This window comes from Vulpes vulpes, chromosome 2, assembly GCF_048418805.1.
Source record: "Vulpes vulpes isolate BD-2025 chromosome 2, VulVul3, whole genome shotgun sequence".
Taxonomy (NCBI): Eukaryota; Metazoa; Chordata; class Mammalia; order Carnivora; family Canidae; genus Vulpes; species Vulpes vulpes.
Genome location: NC_132781.1, coordinates 164,057,504 through 164,066,571, shown reverse-complemented (window position 1 = coordinate 164,066,571; position 9,068 = coordinate 164,057,504). Strand labels below are relative to the sequence as shown.

The 9,068-nt window shown below is 48.9% G+C and overlaps 1 non-coding gene across 1 annotated transcript; it reads left to right on the top strand.

Moving 5' to 3' along the window:
• Nucleotides 1-7,935: 7,935 nt before the first annotated feature.
• Nucleotides 7,936-8,052, top strand: LOC112929849 (U5 spliceosomal RNA). The gene has a single exon (XR_003236999.1). It is a non-coding gene; the product is annotated as a U5 spliceosomal RNA (small nuclear RNA).
• Nucleotides 8,053-9,068: the final 1,016 nt, after the last annotated feature.

Here is a 9,068-nt window from a genome sequence, read left to right as displayed (position 1 = left end):
TTTAAAGATCCCAAGAGGGATCCCTGGGTGGCACAGCGGTTTGGCACCTGCCTTTGGCCCAGGGCGGGATCCTGGAGACCCGGGATCGAATCCCACGTCAGGCTCCCGGTGCACGGAGCCTGCTTCTCCCTCTGCCTATGTCTCTGCCTCTCTCTCTCTCTCTCTCTGTGTGACTATCATAAATAAATAAAAATTAAAAAATAAAATAAAGATCCCAGGACCCCAAGATCACACCCTGAGTAGAAGGCAAATGCTCAACTGCTGAACCACCCAGGCACCCCACCTTTTATCATTATTAATAATGGGATGAGGTCATATGGGGAAGGCTCAAAGCAACTTACTCCATCTATTGGTTCTATTTTATTTTATTTATTTTACAGATGAACAGACTGCCCCATGCTCATGAAGGTGGGTTAGAGGTGGGAACGCGATTGTTTAAAGGCAGAGCCACACCCTTCATCTCAGGTGACCCTCAGAACAACCTTGTAACCAGGTCAGAGACATTTTAAGTTCTTCCCGGTAGAATGTAAGCTCTGTGAAGCCAGGGCCTATGCAAGCTGAGCGAATTTTCACGTCTGTATACACCATGAAGTCATCTCAGATCAAGATATGCAGTGTTTTCAGCACCCTAGAATGTTCCTTGGGCCCCTTCCCAGTCAATACGGGCTCCAGAGTTAATCACTATTCTGACCTCTATCGCCTGAGATGAATTGATGGACACTGGGGGTGGTTTTTTTTTTAAAGATTTTATTTATTGATTTGACAGAAAGAGAAAGAGGACAAGAAGGCAGAGACACAGGCAGAGGGAGAGAGGAAGCAGACTCCCCACTGAGCAGGGAGTCCGATGTGGGACTCGATCCCAGGACCCTGGGATCATGACCTGAGCCGAAGGCAGACACTTCCCCGACTGGGCCACCCAGGTGCCCCAACTCTCAGCTTCCAGGTCTCTGCCGGGCAGCCAGGGCTGAGAGCTAAGAGCGGTGCAGGTGGACCTCTGCTGGCTACTTACTGAGCGCATGGCATTGCTCGACACTTTTCACAGGTTAATTCATTTAACCCTCACTCAACCCTGTGACGTGGCTTCTGTGCTTACTTCTATTCTCCAGATGAGAGAACTGAGGCGGGGATTTGAATTTGTGCCAGGTGCGGAGGTGTTCGTCACCTGTGCCATCCGCCAGGTGGGCTCTGCGGGAATCGGGGATCAGAGTGAGGGTTACTGCAGGAGAGCCAAGGCTGAGGTGGCCCGGACCTGGGCTCATTCCCCACTGCTCCCATCAACCTGTGTGTTTTTGGCCTCTCCCGCTCATAGATCTCAGCCACCATATGTTTTTTTTTTCTTTTTTTTTCTTTTTTTTAAGATTTTATTTGTGGGGTGCAGGAGAGCACAGAGGGAGAGGGAGAAGCAGACTCCCCACTGAGCAGAGACTCTCTTGTGGGACTTGATCCCAGGACCCTGAGACCATGACCTGGGCCAAAGGCAGACACTGAACCGACTGAGCCGCCCAGGCTACCATGTGCTGTCCCCTGCACGGCTGCCAGCCCACAGAGCTGCAACACCCCCAGTGACCCCCCAGCCACCACTACCCCCGACAATATATTGGCACCCAGAGGCCCTGGCTGCAGGCCTAGCTCCAGGGAGTCATCTTCCCAAATGAAACCAGAATGACGGGGTACGGGAGGCTGGCCACCAGCCGCAGGCTGACCTTCGGGCTGTCAGCAGAGAGTACCACACTGGCTGTGCAGCCCGGTCCCACACAGCCATACGCCCACTGGTGCTGGCAATGAAAAGACCAACAGGAGCAAGAAGACAAGGCTGCCCCTAGACAGGGACCAGAGGAGGGACAGGTTGACATCTGTCCGCCAGCAAGCCTGGAGTTGCTCAGAAACCACCAGAGCAGCCTGTCCCGAGAACCAGGAAGGGTGTCAACATCCCCCGTGGTTCCTAGCAGCAGTAGGTTCCTAGATCATAACAACTGTACACTCTGATGCAGATGTTGCTGGTGGGGGATGTGCAGGTGGGGACGGGGATTATATGGCGAAAACTGCTCTAAGAAATAAACTTGATTAATTTTTTAAAATCGAATGAATAATATCACAGCAACAAATTTGAAAATGTAGACAAAATGGATGTATTTCTAGAAAAATATAAAAAGGTCAAGAATGGCATAAGAAAAAGTAATCATCTTAAGTAGATCAATAGGCAATAAATTGATATGATAATCAAAACACAGCCCCAAAGCCCTAAGCCAGAATGGTTGTGGATACGTTTCTATCAAAAATTTTAAGAATAATTATATCTTGGGACGCCTGGGTGGCTTAGTGGTTGAGCATCTGCCTCCAGCTCAGGGCGTGACCCCGGGGTCCTGGGATCGAGTCCCGTGTTGGGCTCCCCGCAGGGAGCCTGCTTCTCCCTCTGCCTGTGTCTCTGCCTCTCTCTCTCTCTGTCTCTTGTGAATAAATAAATAAAATCTTAAAAAAAGAAAAGAGAAGAATGGCGGTGGGAGTCCGCGGTGGGAGCTCTCACGCCCTACTGCTGCTCAGCGGCAGCCGCCACGGGAAGGAGGGAACCTGGCAAGTCCAAACCACCGCAGCCACCGCTTTACCACCCCAATAGGGCCAAGAAAGGTTTCCTCTTCCCCTGGCAACAGCCCAGCCAATGAGAGGCTGCCACGCTCAGCTAATGAGAAGCCATGAGTCTTCCAGCTCCCACTTTACTCCAAGAGAGTTCCTCTTTAGAACGTCCTTTCCAACTTCCCCGTTTTCCCTATAAAGGAGAAGTCCCTCTCTTTGCTCTCCAGACTCGCTTATGGCGTCACCATACCTTGCCTGGCCCAGGTTGCAATTGTCTGCTCTTCCCTAATAAACACATTTTTGCGGGTAAAATAACTGGCAGCTTTATTTTTAGGGTTATCAGGTGACACAATTTTCAGGAATTAGAACCTGGCAATCGTAGGCACCATTACTCAGCCTCCCACACCCTCCGACTGTTCATAGGAAACCTGAAGTCAGGGCACAGAGATTGGAAGATGCAACCCGGAGCCCAAATGCCTGCCTTGACCTGTTCGTTCTGTTGCACCTGGGCACTGGGGCGTACTCAAAAGGTACAGCAGATAAAATACACAGACTGGCACTAGATCCGCAGATAGCGATGCAAATCAATCTCGAAAACATAATGTCGCATGAAAAAGGCAAGTTGCAGAAGGATTAAAATATAAACATGACTTTAACACAACATCTGTGTTTGTGCATGGGATCAAATGAGATGGGGGAGGTACTAATGCAGCCTTCAGCCTTATTTTGTTTCTTTTTAAAGATTTTGTTTATTTATTTACTTATTTACAGAAAGCATTTTTTAAAAAAAATAAAAATAAAAATAAAAATAAAAACAGATCTAAAGCATATTTGTAGAAATGTTGACACCTCTTAAATCTGGGTGTCAGGTGCATGTTTGTTCATTATACTTTTCTGTGGAATTAGGAATATTTCATTATGGTTCTTTTCTTTTATTTTAAAGATTTTATTTATTTATTCATGAGAGAGACAGAGAGAGGCAGAGACACAGGCAGAGGGAGAAGCAGGCTCCACGCAGGGAGTGCGACGTGGGACTCGAGCCCGGGTCTCCAGGATCAGGCCCTGGGCTGAAGGCGGCACCAAACCGCTGAGCCACCAGGGCTTCCCATTTTATTTTATTTTTAAGTAGGCTCCATGCCCAGCACAGGACTTGAACTCATGCATCAGGAGTTGGATGCTTAACAAACTGAGCCACCTGGGTGCCTCCTGATGGTTCTTTCTTTAAATTTTTTAAATTTATTTTTTTAAGATTTTATTTATTTATTTATTCATGAGAGACACAGAGAGAGGCAGAGACACAGGCAGAGGGAGAAGCAGGCTCCCTGCGGGGAGTCTGATGCAGGACTTGATCCCAGGACCCTGTGATCATGACCTGAGCCAAAGGCAGACACTCCACCACTGGGCCACCCAGGTGTGCCACCCCGGCTCTTCTTTTTTAATGAATAAAAGCAGTGAAGAAGTGGAGACAAAAAAAAAAATAAATAATTGTTTCACTATAGACCTTAGTTTCATCTAATGAAAAATGCATGTTTAAGACTCTGATGCTTGGGATCCCTGGGTGGTGCAGCGGTTTGGCGCCTGCCTTTGGCCCAGGGTGCAATGCTGGAGACCCGGGATCGAATCCCACGTCGGGCTCCCGGTGCATGGAGCCTGCTTCTCCCTCTGCCTATGTCTCTGCCTCTCTCTCTCTGTGTGTGACTATCATAAAATAAAAAACAAATTTAAAAAATTGTTAAAAAAAAAAGACTGATGCTTGAATGAGTCTCAAGATTTGTGAAGCGTTGTCTAGTTACTTAAGCCATTTAGAAAAAGTCTTAGTGTGAAAATTAATTCAACATTGTCCTAATTGATGTAAATGCATTGACCGTAAAGGTTATTAAGCTTCTTTCTAAACATAAAGCTGTGGAAGATAGTTGTTTAGAATGAATAGGTTGACTTGCTCTCTTGTAGCTTCAGGAAAGTTTTTATTATTATTATTATTGTGATTAAATATATGTAACATAATTTGCCATTGTAACCATTTTTAAGAGCAACAGTTCAATGGTTAATACACACACAATGTCATACGAACATCGTCACCGTTTCCAAAATCTTTCATCAGCCCCAAACAGAAGCTGTGCCACCAGCATTTCCTTATCTCCCTCTTACGCCAGCGGCCGGCACCCTCCGATCCATTTTCTGCCTCTAGAAATGCACCTGTTCGCGGTAGTTGGTGGCAATGGGATCGTGCGGTATGTCCTTTTTGTCCGGCTTCTTGCATTTAACATCTTTTCGAGGCTCACCCTGTTACAACAGCATGATCAGAATTTCCTTCTTTTCAAAGCTGAATGATATTGGATGCGTGCACCCCATGTCGTTTATCCCGTCAGCTGTTGGTGGCCCTGCGGCAACTGTGAACGTTGTTGCCTTGAGCATGGGAGTCCAAGAGCCCAAGTACCTGTCTCCAGATCTTTTGGGTGTGCACTCAGGACAGCAACTGCTGTGTCATAAGATCATTCTGTGTTTCACTTTTTTTTTAAGATTGTATTTTTAGGGGCAGTTGGCTGGCTCAGTAGGTGAAGCATCTGACTTCAGGTCAGGTCATGATCCCAGGATCCTGGGTTTGAGCCCCATAGCTTCTCCCTCTCTGTCTGCCCCTCTCCCTGTCTGCGCTCTCTCTCTCTGTGTCTCTCTGTCTCTCACTCTCTCTCTCTCAAGTAAAAAAATCTTAAAAAAAAAAAAAAAGATTTTATTTTGAAGTAATCTCTATGCCCAACTTGAGGCTCGAACTCACAGCCCTGAGATCAAGAGTCGCGCGCTCACCCACTGGGCCCGCCCGGTGCCCCTGCGCTTAGCAGGCTCCCGATTTCTGCGCTCCTCGCCAACACCTGTCCTCTCCTCTATTATTACTACTGCCATCCTAGGGGTGCGCAGGGGCGTACATTGGTTTTAATAAAGTGATTTCTGACACTTTTTTTTTTCTGAAGGAGAAATACAAAATAGAGGGCTATTGTTTCCCCTTTGTTGGGGTCGATTATTATATTTCACAAGAGGAGAGGGTGACGGGGTCTGAGGGATTCTTTCTGTCTCTTGCTCCCCTCGCTCTTTCACGCTGGGAAATAAGGAACCCGTGGGTTCCCGTCCCCACCGCACCCACAGCAGGGAGGGGAGGCAGGTGCGGCTGAGGGGGCCCGAGCCGGAGGGGCAGCGTCTTTGTGGGGTGAGGCCCAAAACCCAAGTGGAGGGCCCGCCTTGGATGGGGTGGGGCCGAAGGGCGGGATACCTGCTGGCTGGGAAGACGAGGGCTTCTGCTCCCCTGCTCCCCAATCCCTGGGGAAAGGTCCGAGTCAGAGACAGGAAGGGGAGCAAGGAGGGAGAGGGTTTAAAAGGGACTCCCAGGATATCCAAGAAGGACCCCCTCTGACCTCACACGCCCCCCAGATGTCCCTGTGGAGCCCCCACACTCCACCCCGCCCCTCTCTCCCTCTCTCACCAGCTCCCTGAAGCTGGGAGCTTCCAGCACCCTCCCTCATTAGAATCATATCTGCCCAAGGCCACCAACCTCCCTGCCCCGACACCCACTGGCCTTTGCCACCCCCCCCGCCCGTTACCTGACCTCAGATGGACACTTCCTGCAGCTGGCGGCTGTCCTTGTGCACTGGACTTCTGTGCAGCTCCCACCCCAGTTCTCCTGCTGCCCCCCCCCCCCCCCCCCCCCGTGAGGGATCTTCCTAACCCCCTTCACATGCTCCTGCCCCACCCACCCCTCCTGAGTGCCACCAGCCCCCAAGGACCCACCTAGACTCCTCGACTCTCCTCACTTCCCCTGTTCCCAGGCCTCATCCTGGGACGCTCACTGTGTATTTCTCTCTAGCTTTAATGCTCAGCTTGCTTGCTCGCTTCCTTCTTTTTTAAGATTTTATTTATTTCTTAAGTAATCTCTAAACCCAATGTGGGGCTTGAACTTATGACCCTGAGACCAAGAGTTGCAGGCTTCACTGAGCCAGCCAGGCACCCCTGATGCTCAACAACCCAATTCACCTCCCCAAAACTCCGCGTCTCTACAGCGGCCACATTAGCCAGAAGGGCTGTCCCACTGTGGTTGTCAGCCTAGCCAGCATGCAAGTCACCTGGGGGACTCAGGCAATCCCCTCTTGCAGGGCCCTACCCCCAGGGTTGAGATCCAGTAGGTGTGGCCAGGGTGGCAAGAATTTGGCAGGTACCCAGGTGACACTGACCTGCTGGTCTGGGGACCAGGTGGAGGGAACCACTCTCTCAAAACAGTCATCTGATCTCCTTGGTCTCTTTTAAAACTCTTGAGTACATCGCCATTGCCCTCAAGGTAAAGTCCCCTGACGGCCACCTGGTCCCTCATCCTCTCTGCACTGCCCAGAACACCCTCACCGCCCTGCTTCTGTAGACCCTGTAGTGCTCTGCCACGGGGCACGGTCGGTCTGTTATCAGTGCTCCGCGTGCACAGCTGGCTCCCGCATCACCTGCGCTCCGGGAGGATGACAGCTTGGAGAAAGGTCTCTACCCTGGAGCCCAGCACAGGGTCTTAACACAGTGCTCAGCAAATTGTTGGTGAAGGAACGAATGTATTTATTTTCAAGTTTTATTTTAATTGCCTTATTTTTATTTATTTATTTATTTTGTAATTGCTTTATTGAAGTACACAAGAAATTTTTATTTGGAGTCAAAATTTATTTTAAAAAGTCAGACTTGGGGCGCCTGAGTGGCTCAGTGGTTGAGCATCTGCCTTTGGCTCAGAGCATGATCCCAGGATCCAGGATCAAGTCCCACATCAGGCTCCCTGCAGGGAGCCTGCTTCTCCCTCTGCCTGTGTCTCTGCCTCTCGCCGTGTGTCTTTCATGAATAAATAAATAAACTCTTTTAAAAAAAATTTTTTTAAAAATAAAAATAAAATAAAAATAAAAAGTCAGACTTAAAATAAATAAATGAATGAATGAATGAATGAATGAATGAATGAATGAATGAATGAATGAATGAATAAATTTTTTTAAAAGTAAGTAAGTAAAATAGACTTTTTCGGGCTGGCCTCCGCTCTGCCCCCTGGCGGTAGTTCTCGTCCCAGCAGGAAAACGAATGGACGCTGCGAGGCATTTCCATGAACCGGGGCGTGACGACAGAGGCTCATTTGCATACCCAAAATGCATTGCACAGCTGACAATTTCTGACCTGGGAACGACTCGATTTTCCTTTTTCCATTAAATTATTCCCTCCCCCCCCCAAAAAAAAATGAGGCTGCTCCCTCAGAATTGTCCGAGAGAAAGACAGAAATCACTAGGTCTTTCGAGCAAAGAGTCACCATCACTGTGTTCGGGGTAACCGCTACCCGAGGAACGTGTGCAGGGAGCGCAGGGCATACTCTGGTTTCTCTTCAGATCGCATAAATCTTTCGCCTTTTACTAAAGATTTCCGTGGAGAGGAACAATTCTGAGTTTTTAACCAATTTTTTGAGGCCTTGCGCTCCGCGAGGCTACTAATGAGGTTTAAAGGTAGACCTGAACGTTGTCCGGCGCGTTGCGTTAAGGAGTTACAGCTGCTTGTGCTCTAAATCTTCGCTCCCCCGTGACGTCAGCACGCCCAGCTGGCCGCCGTCTCTAACCGCGGTCTCTTTTTCGCGCACCTGTGCCACGTGCTCTGGGGCGCACCTGTGGAGGGAGCATCGCTCCGATAGAGACCCGGGCCGCGTGGAAGGGGAGTCCTGGGGGGTCCTCAAGGAGACCCCGGAGCTGCTCCCCCCCGACTTCCGGAGCAGATCGCAGCTGAGATAGGGAGCTCGGGCCTCGCTCTCAGAGCGCTCGCGGTGTGGAAACCTGGGTCCTGGGTTCGAGACCCCGGGCTCCTAGGTCTTTAATCTGACCTGCCCCTGCTCCCGGGCACCGCGCGGGCCCTGCGCACGTGTTTGTTCAACAGAGAGCGTCCAGTCACCCTGGTTTTGCCCAGATTTTGGATTAACCCTTTTTTTTTTTTTTAATAAAGTGACCAGGGCGTATCTAACTCGCACGCATCTTTCCGTTCTGATCCTGACTCTAAGCGTTGCGTTTAACTGTGAGCTTTTAAAAAGCAACTTCAGACAACTGAAGCCTAATTGGCTGCGTTTGCTACGACGTGTTGATAAAGTATTGCTGTTGGTTTGGTTTTCCTGGGAAGGTAACTAAAACCAGAGTCGGAAAAAAAAAAGAATGAATGAATGAATGAATGAATGAATGAATAAATAAATACATAAAACCAGAGTTGCATCGTTTGTGAAAAATCGGATTGAGAAAGACTTAGTGGGGAAAAAAAAAGACTTAGTGATGGTTAGGATGGATTTGATCAAACTCAAGAAGAAGTTAATTTTTGTTTTTTGTTTGTTTTTTGGGGGTTTGGTTTCTTTTTTTTTAATTTTTATTTATTTATGATAGTCACAGAGAGAGAGAGAGGGGCAGAGACATAGGCAGAGGGAGAAGCAGGCTCCATGCACCGGGAGCCTGATGTGGGATTCGATCCTG